Source organism: Gallus gallus, chromosome 1, assembly GCF_016699485.2.
Source record: "Gallus gallus isolate bGalGal1 chromosome 1, bGalGal1.mat.broiler.GRCg7b, whole genome shotgun sequence".
NCBI lineage: Eukaryota > Metazoa > Chordata > Aves > Galliformes > Phasianidae > Gallus > Gallus gallus.
Genome location: NC_052532.1, coordinates 67,353,887 through 67,371,354, shown reverse-complemented (window position 1 = coordinate 67,371,354; position 17,468 = coordinate 67,353,887). Strand labels below are relative to the sequence as shown.

At 47.9% G+C, this 17,468-nt stretch overlaps 1 long non-coding RNA gene across 6 annotated transcripts in view; it reads left to right on the top strand.

Annotated features, from left to right (window-relative positions):
• LOC418209 overlaps positions 1 to 11,953 on the top strand; it is a 110,468-nt gene extending 98,515 nt beyond the window's left edge. For all 6 annotated transcript variants that reach the window (XR_005862150.2, XR_005862146.1, XR_005862147.1 and 3 more), the window contains one exon: positions 11,790 to 11,953. This is a non-coding gene — a long non-coding RNA (uncharacterized LOC418209). The remainder of the gene's footprint in view (positions 1 to 11,789) is intronic.
• Positions 11,954 to 17,468: the final 5,515 nt, after the last annotated feature.

The window sequence follows — 17,468 nt, the reverse complement described above, 5'->3', positions numbered from 1 at the left end:
GCATATTGGGATCTATAGACTTGTGAATGTTCAGGTTCCTCAGGTGGTCACAAACCTAATCTTTGTTTATAGGGGAAGGGATATTGCTTCCTTGATCCCCTCCTTCTAAACAAAATGTTTGAGGGCTGGGTGGTGAGCAGTTGTCAGGGAAGATGGAGGCAAATAGTTAAGTACCTCAGCTGCCTTCTTGTCTGTTGTTACCAGCCTGTCTGTATCACTCACTAGGGGGTACACCCACCTGGACTTTCCTTTTCTGGTTGAGGTACCTGTAGAAGCTTTTCTTGTTCTTTTTGGCATCCCCAGCAAAGTTCAGTGGCTTTTTTGACCCCATCCCTATGCAACCTAGCAGCTTCCTCATATTCTTCTCATGGTGTGTGTCCCTGTTTCCATTGCCTGTGCATTTTCTTCTTACTCTTCAGTTTGGCCAGCAGGTTCTGGTTCAGCCATACTGGTCTCTTGCCTTCCTTTCCTAACTTGCTACATCTGGGGATGGAGAGCTCTTGTGCCCTGAAGAAAGCCTCCTTAAAACTCTGCCAGCTCTGCTCGATAGCCTTGCCCATGAGGACAGTTTCCAAGGGTGTTTTGTTGACTTACTCTCTGAAGAGCTGGAATTCAGCTTTCCTAAAGTTTCGCTTCCCGATTTTACTCTTCACCTGTCTCAGGTCCCTCTGGAACATGAACTCAACCATAGCATGGTCACTACAGTCCAGGCAGCCTCCAATCCTGATGTCACCAATCAGTTCATTAACATTGGTGAGCAGCAGGTCCAGCATTGCATCTCCCCTTGTGGGCTGTCAATTACTTGACTCAAGAAGTCATCCTCAATGCATTCTAGTAGCCTCCTGCTACTTTTCCAGCAGATGTCTGGATGGTTAAAGTCCCCCAGCAGGATGAGCGCTTGTGATTACAATGCCTCCTGTAGCTGGAGGTAGAAGGCCTCATCAACAGGCTATCACTGACCTGTCACAGGGCTCCCTTTGCTGCCTTGGTAACTGTCACCCATAGGCTTTTGACTTGCTCATGACTGTTCCTTAGGGACAGCTCTTCACATTCTGTTCCTTTCCTGGTGTAGATAGCAGCACCCCCACCTCTCCTTCCTTGCCTGTCCTTTCTGTGCAGGTTGTAGCTATTGATATCCACACTCCATTCATGGGAATTATCCCACAGCATGATGACAGCTGTTTTCAAGCAGCACAGTAGCTTCCTCCTCCTGTTTGTTTACCAACCTGCATGCATTGGTTCAGCTGGGTGGCTGGTCATGTCACTCTGTTAAAGGATAACTCCTTAGTTCCTTCCCTTGAATTTCCCCATTGCTTTTTCTGTTGCCCCAGCAGTTGCTGTCTCATCAAAAAAGAAAAACAACCACCCAAAACAAAGTGCTAAAGGGCAATTATCAGACCTTTCTGGCTGCAGAAGGCTCTTTTCAGGTGATATGGTACAACCCCATTGGAATTGAGTGAGGAAGCTTGCAGCAACCCTCCACTTAAAAAATTCACTTAAATGTCACCTGTAAGGTGCCTCCCCAGTTCAGCCCATCTCAGAGAAGTGTTCACATCTTAATATGAGCTATGATTTTACTGTTCTCTGGGTGGAAGAACTGCATATCTAAGGAACAGTAGGATTTCCTGGGGTGTGGTTTCTGGTCACGAGCTGTTACAGAGAAGGAGACACAGCAAGAGGGCATCTTCTTGTCTCAGGATGCAATAACTTGCTGGACCTCCAGTTTCTCAAAACAGGAGAAGAGTCATCAGTCTGATTCCTAAGCACAAAGAAAAGAAGACAAGTAAGGAGCAGCATGCTGCTTGGTACTCTTTACAGTCCTGAAAACGAGTTATTTCTTCATCTTTGCTGCTAAGCACTTCCTGAGCAATTTCTGCTGCCCTTGAATTGGATTTTTCACAACAATGTATGTAAAGAAATCCTGATTCCAGAAATCAAGAGGGTTAGCTTTTGAAGCTAAATGATCAAAACGTATCTCTTTATTCTGAATGGAAGGGTGGCCATTTCTATTTCAAATAAGCTAGGGAAAGCATAGAGTTTTTGAGAAGTGAACTTGACAGGGACAGATCAGAAGTGCAGCTCTCAATGCCAGTGCTGCTCTCTGCTCCAAGCGTGAGGAGAAAGCAGCATGTGGATTGTGGGGGCAGAGAAGGAGATGCCATCTGACCTGGCCCTTTCTCCACCATTGCAGTCACCACCATTCTTTCTCATGAGGAATCCTGGCAAACTGGTGCAGGTACATTTTAAATCAAAACTTCAAGCCAGCCAGGTCCTGTGGCTGACAGGCAATCCTTTTGCCTTTCTGTTTGGTTCTCCTGCATTAGCTATTGTTATGTTCTGAGGCTTTATCTTTTTTTAAGCAATGCAATAGAAACAGTGCAAACAAGCTGGGCACTGGCACACAGTCAATTGTCAGCATACTCATGCAGAATTAATGTTGATATTCTCTTCAGTGTGTTCAGGTTGTCCGGAAGATCTCAGGAGCAAATTACACCCTGGATTACTGTTAGACAGATGATGGAGCAGACAGTCTCTGCTGAAACCTTTTTTTCCTCATTTACTTCCACTGCACTGCAGATACCTGTTCTGTCATGCCTGGTGCTGAGATTAAATGGTTCCAGCAGTGAGGATGCCAATGACTGGGATTTGATTGCAAACGCTTGCACCTGTGTGTCAGCAGAGTGGATGGCTGTGACCCAGCTGCTGTTGTGAGTGGATTGCACTCTGTGTGGGACATGTTCCTAGGGCTCAGTCTAGACCCTTGCAGGGAAGCCACCATTTCATGTGATGTTGGTAGCAGTCCCAGCACCACAGCAGAGACTGCATGGAGATCCTGGGGGCAGTTTTAAGACAAATTGGATGTGTAGCATGAAAGCACTCTTTTCAGCCACATACTCTGAGTTGTGGATTTTTGAATTTATGAAGTTTCAGCTCCAAGACTAGCAATATTGATTCCTTTACAGGCTGAGTGGGTGTCCACTGCCCTGAAATGGATCCAGGCATTTATTCCAATTTAAGTAACGCAGGGCGAGGCCACTCCACATTTTGTTGTGTCTTTTAATGAAGGAGGTTGTTTCAGAAGAAGCCGCTGTGTAGAGCATCAGTCTGAAAAATAAGCTGATGGCGTGGGGAAGACTGAAAAGCCTTCCTAGTACCCAGGTACCAGTTCTTACATCTGATAGCCCAGCATGTGCACCAGCAGTGTTCACCCACAAGTTGAGGACATGCTCACTTCATTTTGCAGAGGTGACCTACATCAGGAGCGTCAGGGCATCAGGTGCCAGTGCCAGACAACGGAAGTGCAGATATAAATCCATTCTGCATGAACCACGCCGTCACAAGATGGCACGGGCAACACACTGTGGATGGAAGGTGCCTTCTTTTAGTCTACCCCTTTTTATGATAAACAAAATACTTGGTGAATCTCAGCTTTGCTGCATGCTCTGTGCAGGAGACACTGAGATACACAGTGAACCCCCCCCATGGACTTGATAGCATTTTAAAAATGCATTGCCCAACCTGTAGGTTGGTATTACTGTGCATAGACCCAGACGGTACAAGCCGCCCATGTGTCACTGTGCATATTCTTTAGATGGAGCTCTGAAAGCAAAACAAAATCCCATGCTCTCTCTGTCAGAGTTATTGGTAAGGCAGTAGATGTAAATAGAGATTATGAAGACAGGAAGGGTTCTGGTGGATCTTGGGGCACTTCTTAACCTTTTTAACCTTAGCCAAAATAAATTTATCACTGGTTATATCTTTTCGGTTTCAAGTCTCAAGCCATTGTCACTGAAAAGATGACTGTATAGTAGTTTATATATATATGTATTGTAACTCAGTATACCCTCACTTGACAGAACCAACTTCATCCACTCTGCTCAGGGCAGGTTTAGAAGTTTCCGTGGCAGTGCAAAGTAGGATGTAACTAACCAATGGGGGAAATAGCAAACTGTGTGTACAGAAAGTTGGAAATGCCTGAATTGGGCTGTTCTGTGCAACCTCGACTTCGGTGTTCCTTCTTATTGTCTTGTCAGTGTTCTGAACGTCTATCATGATACTGTAGTCTCTACACCATTTCATTTGTAAGTGCTTCCACTGAGAGTGTCATGAGAGAAAAAATAATGCCAGCTGCACAGTGATTTCATTGAGGATAACGACCATTGCAGTAAGAGTGGAGTTAAGGGCCACTGATCTTCCACAGAGGTCATCAAGTGAGCATGTTGCATCATGTGTTCGTAATCCTGTGCAAGTTATTTGCTCTGAGTGAATTATCCAATGAATTACAGCCTCGATTAATTTCAGAATGGGTCCTAATTTCTACAGATACATCACTCACGTAGATGAATTTGCAATGTGCACTATCAAGAGGATATTACAAATGTGTGTGGTAAAAATGCACTGGTATGTTGCCACCTACAACTTATAGATGGTCTGTGAGCTTGTGCCTTTTATTCTTATGCTCCAGGGAGTCAGACTGTTCATATGAGTTTCAATTTGTGATCAAACTTCCAATTAAAAATGGTGGGCCACGATGTTACTCGCTGTGCTTTGGGGAGCCTTGGCAATATGGCTGTCTACAGGGCATCCACTCAAAGTCAGGGTAATTTCAGCAAGCTCCCTGACTCCATCTTGTCCCATTCACACGTAGTGAGTCTTGCTCCATAACTGCAGTGTGGAGTTGCCAAAACAGGATAAAGAGAAACCCAAAGCACAGCTACAAACAGAGCATCAGGAGTCAACTAACTTATGTCTCATTCAGTCTAGGTCTGGTTTCTCATATTTGAAGTTGGCTGCAACAGGACAGCTAGTCAGCTGGCACCAGATACATCACATCATATACAGAAACCCAAGTGTATACGCATTCATGAACAAGCAATTTCTTCGCAGGCTTTCTGAGCTGAGTGGGCAATGCACTGTTAAACACAGCAGGAGCATCCCTCCTACATGGTGTGCAGCACCACCTTCACTAGGCCTCAGCTCTCTGAGGCCAATTTTCTGCTTTTCCTGCAAAGCCTAGGGAAAGAGTGCAATTATATTTCCTGGAGAAACATAGCCCTCCGTGGCTTCCTGAGTGAGTATCAGAGCTCAACAGATAGTAAATAACACTAATAATTCATTTAAAGCCATGAGGCCTAAAGGTGGTTTAAATTCATTCTCAACAGCTAACACGTCCCTCATAGTAGTAGAAACAAGACACAGATCATCTCCCCTCTTCTTTCCTGAAGGAAGCAAAAACCCAGGGCTGTGATTCTTGGCTGAAAACGGACTGCCTTCAGTGTATGCTTTGTGCCAGCTGGGAGCCTGGCTCTGAATTTGACAGTTCCAGCTCTGTCTCTGAAAAAAGCTGCTGCTTCTGTCTTGTATGAATTCTGCATTATATTCAATGTATGTAAAAACAACCATAAAGAAAATGGTGACCTTGACCATAGCATCAGCAAAGAACTCCCCATGGTATGCAGTATCATTTATCAAGGCACATTTCTATTGACCACAGTCCCTCTAGGGAAAATATCTTGATCTCAGACTATATTGCTGAAACTTTGGGAAAAGTTTGGCTAAGTCTTAGCAGTGGAGGCTCAAAAGTTTTAAAGCAGCTAAAAAAGTCTTCTACTATCTATCTCCTCTCTAATCCCAAAGCAATTGCCACAGCCGCAACATAGATCCATGGCACACTCTCTTCTCTTTCCAACTGCTGCAGTCCCTCCCTACTTCAGCCAGCAGTGTGCTAATGTTGTGCTCTACAGCACCCCTGAATCCTGCAAAGTGGCTGTCATTGTGCATCCAACAGCACAGGATCTTGTTCTCTTGTAAGCCTCTGATGTTTGTCTGGTTTCAGGGGACAGACGCTGTTTTGCCTCAGTGGATGAATAGGCAAATTGTAAACTCTTCTTTATAACTCCTAATGGCATAAAAGTATATATATTTTATGTTAGGTAGATAAAGTTATACATGCACTTACAGAGAAGTTGGCAGGGAGAGAGAGGTTAATTCCCCATGAATGTTCTGTTAGATTTCTTGTCTTTTATGGACACTGCCTTTTCAGATCTGGAGTGCAGCTCATTTCCCAGTTACCGTTTTCCCATTCCTCTCTGTCTTCTTTTGAAAGAGAAAGTGGCAATGAATGATCTTCCATCACTTCCTTGCTCTGTTTTTGCAGCTACTATTTCCCTTTGCTGCCCTTATTCTTTCATTTGAGCTATGCACAGATGATTTGTCACTTCCTAAACTTGGGAAATGTCTGCACAATATAGTAGATTAGGTCCTGAGCCAAGCTTTATTTAATCCAATGGGAAATTTTGGTGGAGTTCAGAACAGCTCCTAAACATCCCTTGCATAAAGGTTCTCACCAGTCAGAGAGCCTTCGTGCTCTTCAAGTATTGGTTTTCCTTTCTTCAGAGCACCTTCGCAAAACTGAAGCCTCTGAACAATGTGCCTTTGTCAACAACAGACTTTATTTTCTTATAGCATGTTATGATGATGGCATTATGGAAAAATGGAGGATGCTTAAGGATCTGCAGTGCGCTTGTTAACAGAATAGAAGCTCTGAAGCTCTGGGTTTCTGTGTTCAGCTCAGCATCTCAAGGAAATTGCTCAGATTCCCATTTACCTCAGTTTGCCCATTTGAATCCAGGACATAGTGCCTTTGTGAAGTTGAAATGAATGTTTTTGGAACGTTTGAAATAAAAGAGATTATGTAATGTGGGGACACATTACTAATGTTCATCCTATAAGGATGTTTTGCTACAGGAACCTGTGGGTGCAGAGTTCATTGATCCAGTGAGCAGGGTGCTGGGCTGCAGTGAAACCTCAGCATGCAGAAAAACATCGTATTATTTCAACCATTGCTACTGCATGACAAATATATTCACCTTATAACTATGCCACATTCGACTGAATTACATGCTCTGTGGTTTGCTGTGGTTGTATGATGGCATCACTCACTATAACCACAAACCGCAGTGAACTGACATTGTTTCCATGATTTCATTGGTTTTGTCATGACCGTACCCTTTGGCACTTCTGTCACTTTCACCATAGGAAATGCTAAGCTGGAACACCATTGAGCACTTCTACAAACTCTTATTTTCCAGCTCCTTTAAATGCACAGGCCTATAGCACTTCTGTTTAGTGTAAACCTCCTTCACATGGTGAATGCAGCTTAAGCAGTTTCATCCTGCCCCGTTGGATGCCAGGTCATGATGGGAAGCATGCTGGGCAGGTGGTCAAGTTGTGAGCAGGGAACCAGCCCGTGTTGTCTTAGAGCAATGCTGGGCATTGACGCGTGAGCTCTGCTGGTCTCAGGAGTGCTTTTCCCTGAGCCATCCCAGTACCTGCTGCCTGTCCTCTCCATTAGTCACGTAGTGCACAGCCACCAACACTGGCACTGACTGAAACCAGCTTAGATTTGTGGGGATTTAGCAGATCAGATCTTGGCAGTGCTGCTTCTGCTACAGGAAGCAGTACAGCCTCGATCAGTGTGGCTTCATTCATGAGGGTTGTGCTCTGCAGGCAACCTGAAGCTGCCTGGATTCCCTTCATGGCAAAGCTTGTCTGGAGGAAAGGGAAATTTGACTGTAATGTTGCTTCTGTTGGCAGGAACAACACAGTCTCATTGCAAGGTTGAAAATACATTGCCACTTCTTAGTCAGGTCTGTTCCATGGAAGAACAGCGAACTTTCAAGTGCCATTTATCTATCACATTTAGATAGCACTGAGATGATTTCTAAATGGTAGAGGAATAGGCTAAGTGGAGATATGGTGCATCAGGGGGGTAATTTGTTCCAGGCAGCAGTGGGATCACTTGCTTCATTAGTTTTCATGTTATCCAACTGCTCTATTTCAATACATTAGAGCACTTTCGTGGCCGAGTTGAGCACTGGTGCATAGTCCACCCGTGCCATACAGATAGTTCCACATATATCTCCTGCCAAGGAGGCAGTAAACAAAGGCTGTGAATATCTGCACTCAGCTGCAGAAGCTCTCTTCCTCCATTATAATTTGTGACCAACATAACAAGATATGCTATATACTAATGCTGAGGTATATATTCGGCTGTTCTGAACAGGCATCCTCTGAGATATTGCATACAAACAGATGCACATGCGCACACTCTCGATTTGCTCCTCCATGAGGCTGTACAAAGAGATGTGAAGCACATAAATCTTATTCCAAGAATCTCCTGGTACAAAGAAATTCTCACCTAGAAACAAACTTGTATAGAGTGGTTTTCAAGGCAGCAGACTTTGTGTTTCAAGTAGATAAATAATGCACAGGCTGGATGCTTATTTGACCTTCTTCTGTTTGCAAATTTAATTACAAAGAAGCAGAAGAATCACTGTATAGTCTTCTTCTCCAATCCCCCCCCCCCCAACCCCCCCCCCAGAATTTAGCAGACTACTCAAGAAGAAATATGTGGACTTTTTATTTAAATGGGTCCAGATTTTAGAGTTTCTTTAATTTCAAAGAAAAACCATCTCTCTTCAGCCCTGTTGATACTCATGAAAGACATTACTAAATACTGAATTGTTATCATCAGCACTTACCTTCCAGGAACGTATCAGTGCCTGTTTTTGTGTAATTATTACCAAATGAACAAGATCTACCCATTTTTGTTTTAAATCTAATGATTCCCCAGCTATAGAGAAGCTAATGAACGCCATCTCTGCACCATCAGTGGGACGGGACTCTGTTGGGAAAGGAAGAAGGTGAGGTTGACATCCCTTCTGCCTCTCCATCAGCAACAGCAGGCTGCAGCTGCATGGCCTCTTAACCTCATCAGTTTTGGAAGTTTGGCAGTCATTTGGTAAACAAAGGCAGGAGGAAACCTTGAGCTGCTATAAACCAGTGCACCTCTGCTGTCAGGAATGAACCTTGCCAGACTACTCCATCAAAGGACCTGACCTAAAGTCATGGGAATTTGCTACTGGGATATAAGTCAGACATTTGGGGACTGTATTCCTTCTCCTGAAAACTCACATCAAGTTTGGTGATCCTCCAGAGACCGTTTACAAAGACTGTTTTTTCAATTAGTTTGAGATCAGGTAGACAGGAAAAAAAATCAGCAGAGCTGGCAAGAAAAGGCAGTACTGAGAGGAAAGGAAAACTCTTCAGCCCTGAGGTTGCCTTCAGCTGGCAGAAAGAATGGAAGGAGTCTGTCAAGTGAGTGACTGGAGCCAAGGTGTTTTGTTTCATTTTTGTGGGTTTTTTTAATGTTGGCACCACTATTGTTAATGATACAGAGTCTAAGTAAGGCAGCTGAAGCAGCCCCTTTGCCATAGAGGTGAAGAGAGCCTGCAGAAGCCACAGAGAGAAACCCAGGGTCCAGTCACAGAGCAGGTGGTGCAGAGCTGCTGCACACAGTCAGGCTCCTGTCACGAGGTGTGCAGCAGCTTTGGAAGCTTCCAACATTTGGCTTTGCACAGTCCCTTGCTAAGCCATGGTTTGCTGTTTCTTTTTTCTACCCTTTTGTATCCATACACACAGATTGTATCTGTCCTGGCCATCATATCCATGGAGCAGAGCATCCTGCCCTGTGGCAAGGGCTGTTAGAAAAGCAGTGTGCATCAATCACACTGTGTACACCTATTTGGGATGCACTCAAATTCAATGGTGTTCCTATTTTTGCATAAGAAGGCAATTCAGAGGGGAATCTGTTTACAAGACTGATTGGTTTTACTTTACATACTGAAGAAGCACCAAGAAATTGTATAAATGCGGCATGTGAAGAGCTTTAAATCTTATATTTAAAGATAATTTTTGTTGACTACACTTGGCACTGAGCAGGAGGCATGGCAAAGAAACGTATGGAGTATACCCAGAGCTTTTGTTGTATTTCCAAGTGGAAAGTGAAAGCACAGCATGACTTACTTTGCCAAGCTTAAGATTGCCACCTAGTTTTCATGAGATTGCTCTAGGCTTGATCAGTCCTATTTTAAAATTGGCATTTCTAGAATAAATAGTGCTTCACATTTTATTCCTTGGATCATTATCATTATCTCTGATTACTTGTATTTGACAAAGTGTCGGTTTTATGTCAGGAAGATGCACCAACAAATTGTTTGGATTGAAACATAATGATACTGCGATTTTGAGTAGGACTTCCTTGATGGTTGGACCAGATGATCTTAGAGGTCTTTTCCAACCTTAGTGATTCTACGATTCCTTAACTTAACCTCAGACATCAAAAAATTGGATGTCTAGTCTCGGTCTGGGCTCTGTCTGTAGTCAGCAAAGGGAGACGTGCTTCTAGAAGATGATTCATCCTGTCCAAAAATAGGTGTCCAAGAGTGACTGGATTGTTTTCCCACCAGAGGTATCTTTCTGTATCCACAGACTAGAGAGGGAACCTGTATAAATAATTTGGACAGATACCTATCTTTGGATGGCTACGTATCTGTGAGAAACGTGCTGAGCTCTTGGTCACTTGCAGCTTCTTCAGTGCTATGGACTGACATAAACCTACAACAAGGTTGTAGTATAATTGACAACAATAAATGAGATAATCTATTTCTTGAGGGGAAAAAGAAATACAAAAGAATGTGGTATCTGTATGCACTACAGTATTGTTTCTCTCTCCATTGACAAATGTGGGTGCGTTTGACAAAAACAAAACTGAACTATATGACTTTTGAAAAGCCTCAAAAAAACATGTATTATAAATTACAGAAATGAGACTACCTGGAGACAGCCACATTGTAAGCTGTCAAAATAAGCAGGTTGTAAAGCTAAGGATAAAACCTAGTAGTGCAGCATTCACATCCCTGTTCCCCACTCGATACAAATAGATGCAGTTTATGTAATGGATCTGTGCCCCTTCACTTCTGTCTACAGCATGGCATCTGTCTGTGTGCCCTAACCCTCTCTTCCATGTTCAGATAGTACGCGGGCTTCCATCTAATCCCTCTGATTATACCAGGCCCAAGAATGGAGTACATAACATAGAAATGGATAGTAAGGAAATAAATCCTGCAAGTTGGAACCCATTAAAATGTGATGTTCATCGTCCTTCCTGAATGAACATGTGAAAGAAAAGCAAAATTTTATAAAGTACGTTTTCAGCAGCGCTGTGAGGCAACAGTGGCTTTTGCTGGGGTGAAGCAGTACTCAGGAGATACTCAGCCCCACGGTCATAGGTCACACTGGCAGAATTCAGCGCATTGACTGTCTGCTGTGTTTTCCAGAGTTGGGATGCAAGGTGGTGTCAGAACTTCTACATCTTTATTTCCATCATTAACCATGTCAGAATTCCTCCCCAAGAAAATTCAGTTCTAGGAGAATGGTGACTTTATCCCAGAAAAAAAAGCCCTCTGGCTTTAGGTGTGCATCCTTTATTCCAGGGTGAAATCAGTCTTTTGTCCAGAACACTCTGTTGGCACAGATCTATTTTGGGCAGCACCCCATACAGAAAAGCTTTGCACTATAAAAGTCTATGCTGATTACAGAAAACCCCGAGATGAAACTCCCTCAATCCTGTGGACAAAAATGAGCTATCCTTTTGCTGCCCTCTTTCTTCAACTTGCAAGCATATCTCCTGCATGTAGTTTAGGTACTTCCTCTTTGATGCACAGAAGCTGATGCTTGGGAATGAGGTGGCAAATTTATACTCAGATTATTTGGGAAAGAATCATAGTAGTCAAAACATCTTGAATCTATACTCTTACAAAATCTCAGTCTACTTAAATATTAAAAATGTTTAAAATTTAAATGTTATTAACATCTTAAATCATTATTTAATTTAAAATTCACGTTGCAGTTGCTTTTAGTCACTGTCTTCTTTATTCCTTCTCCAGAGAGTCAAGCCCTCAGATGATGGAAGCTCACAAGACTTTGGTCTCCTCTGGCCAGCAGGCATGACTTGCTTTACCCTCAGATTTTTTGCTGATCCCAGTATGTCAGCCCTGTTTGTCAGTGACCGTAAAAAGAATCAAGAACATTAAACATTAGGCAATGCTCACCACATTGCCTGAATCCCTGGAAAGCAACAGCACACTGCAGTGATGGGAGGGGAACAGAAAAAGGACAGCAATGGATTCTCTTGCTTATGGAGAAGCGTTGGTGGTGGCACTGAGGCTTGGACCAGCTGCAGTGAAGACAAAGCCTGCTTCTCCCTGGTATGTCCTGCCAACTGCCTCATGAGGCTCTGCCAAGGGGTTCCTCAATCCTGTCTGTGGGGATGACTGAGAAGGGCCAGAATGTCCCCGATGGATGCTGGGGTAAGGCGGAACAAGGGCAAGCAGCAGCATCCCCCCAGGGCAGGTGAGAGACACAAGGGAGGCAGAAATTCCAAATCTATCTCTTGAAGCCAAGGACATGCTGCGAAGCAGAGGCATGCCAGGCCAGGTGTGGCCTTTGCTACAGTGGAGACTGTGCAAAACCCACTCTGAGCTGGCAACTTGGAGATGGCCTTAAGTATGGCCCTGCCCTCCCTGTTGTATGTCCAACAGAACCCCAGTTCCATTTCTGTGTAGCAGCTTCTGGATGGGTGCCCCCAGGCTGTCCTGGTGCCGGGGTTCTTCTTCCTCAGTGGAGGAGGAGGAGGGGGACTCTGCACTGATCCCTGGTGAACTCGGCCCTCGGAGATGGTTCTTAGCACCCAGCAGGGATGGAGCACAACCTATGCAAAGCTGGAACAGGGCATGGTGCAGGGTGGTAAGGGGCATGGCAAGAGCCAGAGTGCCATGAAACTCAGGGGTCTTGGCAGCTGGAAGGACTGAGATTCTCCAGCCCTGCATGATTTCCAGACACGTATCCACAAATCGTCAGCCTGCCCAGTGTCTGGGAATGCCCCGACCGCAGCACAGTCCTGAAACCCCACGGCAGCCAGGAAGGCACAGACGATGCATGTCACACGGCAAGTATCACATTTTAATCTAAATACACCCCCCACAATACGGTAGAGGCCACGTGCCGCCCATGGTGCAGATGCTGGAGGACGTCACACATGGGTGGAGGACAGGCTCCTCTCCAAGGCTGGGGACAAGCCCTGCTCCTCTTACTGAGACCTCCACCCCTCCAAAGACATCACATCCCACCAAGCCCAGCAAGCCCTGGGTAGGTGGGACAGGGACTGTTTGCACTCCCTGGGCTATGGAAAGTGAAAATGAGCAACACTGGGTCTCCCTTGAGCCGGGAAGCCCAGCTCAGGGTCCAGCGCTCCATCTGTGGCCTCCTCAGAGCTGAGCAGAGGGGCAGGATAACTGCCCTTCACGTGCCGGTTGCACCCGGCCTCATGCAGCCCAGGACACCATTCACCAAGGCGGCCCGGGCTCCTTGCTGGTTCAGCCTGGTGTCCAGCAGGACTCCTAGGTGCACTCCTAGTCTGAGTGTGAGACCTCCTCATGAAACTGGATGTATATAAGTCCATGGGGCTGGATGATATGCATCCCAGGGTTCTGAGAGAGGTGGCTGATGTGGTTGCTGAGCCACTCTCCGTCATATTGGAAAAGTCATGGCTGTCGGTTGAAATCCCTGGTGACTGGAAAAAGGGAAACATTACTCCCATTTTTAAGAAAGGGAGAAAGGATGACCTGGGGAACTATGAGCCAGTGAGCCTCACCTCTGTGCCTGGGAAGATCATGGAACAGATCTCCCTGGTTACCACGTTAAGGCACATACGAGATGAAGAGGTGATCCAACACAGCCAGCATGGCTTCACCAGGAGCAGATCTTGCCTGACCAAACTGGTGACTTTCTATGCTAGAGTGATGGCATCGGTGGACAGGGGAAGGGCAACGGATGTCATCTTCCTGGACTTCTGCAAAGCCTTTGACATGGTCCCTGACCAGAGCTCTCTCTCTAAGTTGGAGAAGTATGGATTTGAAGGATGGATTGTTTGGTGGATTAAGAACTGGTTGGCTGGTCACAGTCGAAGGGTTGTGATCAATGGCTCTGTGCCTGGGTGGAGGCTGGTCACAAGTGGTATCTCCCAACAGTTGGTCTTGGGACCGGTGCTCTCCAGCATCTTTATCAGTGACATAGATGATGGCACTGACTGTGCACCCTCAGCAAGTTTGCAGATGACACCAAACTGAGCAGTGCAGTCCATACAGTAGGGGGAAGGGAAGCCATCCGGAGGGAACTGGACAGGCTGCAGAATTGGGCCCACGCGAACCTAAGGAGGTTCAAGAAGGCCGAAAGCAAAGTGCTGCACTTGGGCCGGGGCAATGCAAGGTATTTCTACAAACTGGAGGAAGAAGTCCTTGAGAGCAGCCCTGCGGAGAAGGTCTTGGGGGTCCTGGTGGACGAGAAGCTGGACATGAGCCAGCAGCGTGTGTTTGCAGCCTGCAAGGCCAACGGTGTTCTGGGCTGCATTAAAAGAGGGATGGGCAGCAGGGACAGGGAGGTGATTGTCCCCCTCTGCTTGGCTCTTGTGAGGCCCCATCTGGAGTACTGCGTCCAGGCGTGGGGCCCCCAGCACAAGAAAGACACAGAGCTCTCGGAACGAGTCCAGAGAAGGACCTCTAAGATGATCAGAAGGCTGGAGCACCTCTCCTATGAGGAAAGGTTGAGGGAACTGGGCTTGTTTAGCTTGGAGAAGACATGGCTCTCGGGAGACCTCTTTGGGGTCTTCCAATACTGGAAGGGAGTGTATAAACACGAGGGGGTACAACTGATTATGAGGGTGAATAGTGATAGGACAAGGGGGAATGGTAGCACCTGGCCTCATGCAGCCCAGGACACCATTCACCAAGGTGGCCCGGGCTCCTTGCTGGTTCAGCCTGGTGTCCAGCAGGACTCCTAGGTGCACTCCAGCTGGCTAACCCCAGCTGTCGTGCGCTCCGGGGATGTTTCCCCCCAGGTGCAGAAGTTTGCCCTTCCCCTCTCTGAAGCCCGTGGGGTTCCTGCCTGGGATGCAACAGTGCCAGCAGTGGCATGGGAGCAGGCAAAAGGGGAGAAAGCGTTGAGGATGGGGAAGCAACAACCGCTGTGCCGTTAGCAATACCAACACGTATTTTTGCGGTCTTTCTTTCTAGTTTATTTGACTGGTGACATTGGACACTGATGGCAAGGGTCCGTTGGGGCCGGTGCGTGTCCCAGCTGCTGCCCGGCCCCAGCCTCATCAGCTGCGCCGCTCTTCTATTGCTGCCGGTGGGGTGGCCTTTTCTTTGGTGATGCTGAGGCCTGGCAGTCACTCGCCTTCCTCTTCGGAGCTCTCCGGGGCTGCTGAGGAAGGCTGTGGCCAGAGGGCCCTGCCACAGGCTGTCCTGGCTCCTCGCGGGGCACTGCCTGCTCCGTGCTGTCCGCTGCAGGGTTGGAATGTGGGTGGCTGGGACGCCCATCGAGGTCTTTGCCTGTCCTGCCCAGCATTTCGTCCCTGTTGGAGCTGGCAGGGATGCCTGAGGGTGCTGGGCCAGGGACAGGGGCCTCCTGTTGTGGGGCAGCTCTGGGCTCTGATGCCGAGTTGGTGTCCTGTGCCCCGGCAGCAGGGGTGACGTTGAGGCCCAGCAAGCGGTGAGCCTCCCTGCCGCACCTCTGCACGGTGAAGGCGATGAACTGCCTTACAAAGTTCCCTGTTTGGCCGTGCAGGTTGAGATCCAGCATTTCTCTCAGGATCTCCTGATCCAAGCCAACGAGGAGCAGGGCTGAGATGACACTGTTTGCCAGTGTATCTGCCTGTGGCTCCTCGGTGCCCAGGATGCGGCGCAGCTTCCGTTGCAGCCAGGAGCGCAGGGGCCGCAGCAGGGCCGGGTGCTCCCTGAAGAGGGAAGCCCAGGTGTCAGAGGAGAGGCCGCCCGCAGGACGCCTGGGCACTGCAGACCGTGGCCGGGCTGCCCGAAGACCTGCGGTGCTCAGTGAGGCAACGGATGCCGCGGCTGCTGGTCTGAGGACCAGCTCCTGGTAGTCGTTGTCCGCTCGCACGGTGTGGATGATGGACTGCACACTTTGTTTGCAAAGCGGACACTGGGGCCTGGTGCTAGTCCACCGCTGGATGCAGGGGAAGCAGAACTGGTGGCAGCACGGCATGGCGTATGCCGCGCTGTCCCAGTTGTCCAGGCACACGGGGCAGCGGGTGTCTAATGCTGCCTCCATGCTTCCACCAGTTGTGGTGGGCTATGGGGAGCGGGAGATGGCAGCGCGCTCCCCAGCACTGTCGCTGCAGCAGCAGCAGGTGTCACGCTGGAAGAGGACAAGAGGACAAGAGACATGAGTCACACACCGGCCCGGGAAGGGTCCCTCAAGGTGCCCCCCACCCCCCGCCACCAGCCCCCGTGCCACCTACCTGTGCTGCTGCACGCGCCTCTCTGGGATGTCCCGTCTGCCTGCTGCCAGCAGGGTCGGGGTAAAGAACAAGTGGCTCTGAGACGGCCGCTGAGAGCTGCGCGAGCAGCACCCAGAGCTCGTTCCAGCACCGAAGCTCGCCCTGTCCACACTCCAGTCCTCGCACACACGCTCGGTCGGAGGCCAGGCACGAACTGCCAGGCTGAGCCGCTGCACCCACCTTCAAGCATCCGTGGTCTATGGAGTCACAGTCCGTTGCCTGGAGATGTCTCAAAGCATGGCTTGGCCAAGCTGCTGGGCGTGACTCTGGACTACTCGACCTTCACCTGGGGACATCGCTGCCCATCCCACAGTGATGCCACAGTGCATTGCTGGCTCATCACAATGAGCCGTCCTCACCTGCAGCACGTGCTCCAGCACCAGCACAAGTTTCACAGGTTTCTGGGCTTTTCCCAGAGCCACGGCCCACTCCATTCCCCACATCTCGTGTGCTTGGTGTCAGTGTTTCACAGCAATCACCAGGGCCTTGGCCACATCTTCCCATGGGCCCAGTCAGGTCGCTCTGGCCATGGCATGCAGCCCCACGCATGGCCAGCAAGAAGGTTTATTCAATAAACGTTCGTGTTTCTCCCTGATAGTTGGACTTGATGATCTCCGAGGTCTTTTCCAACCGTAACGATTCTATGATTGTCTCGTTGTTAGGCTGCAGGAGGAAGTCCTGCAGGCTCTCCCCACACTCCCGCTCTGCTGGCCAGCCCTCTGGGACCTCCTGGTTCCTCCTGAGGGATGTCAAAACCCAGGGCTGTCTGTGGGGGATTTTCCCCCCTTTGAGAACAATTAAACCACAGGGCTGCCTCCAGCTGCAAGCCTTGGCCCTCTGTTCATACAAGAGCTTGCAACAGTTGGCCCCCGGTTGGCTTGTCCTTATCAACGGCTATTTGACATTTTGTATTGAGGAGATTCCTGGAGTCTGTCAAGGGTAACTTCCTGGTCCAGGCACAAGACGGACCAACCAGAGGTGAAGCCTTACTGGTCCTGGTGCTCACCAATGCAGAGGAGAGCATGAGAAAGATTTAGACTGGAGGCAGCTGGGTCTTCAGTGATCATGGCCTGGTGGAGTCTGTGATCTGGAGGAATGCAGGCATATCAAGAAGCAGAGTCAGGACCCTGAACTTCAGGAGAGCGAGCTTCTGGCTGCTCAAGGAACTGCTGAGTGGGATCCCCTGGGAAACTGTCCTTAAGGGCAGAGG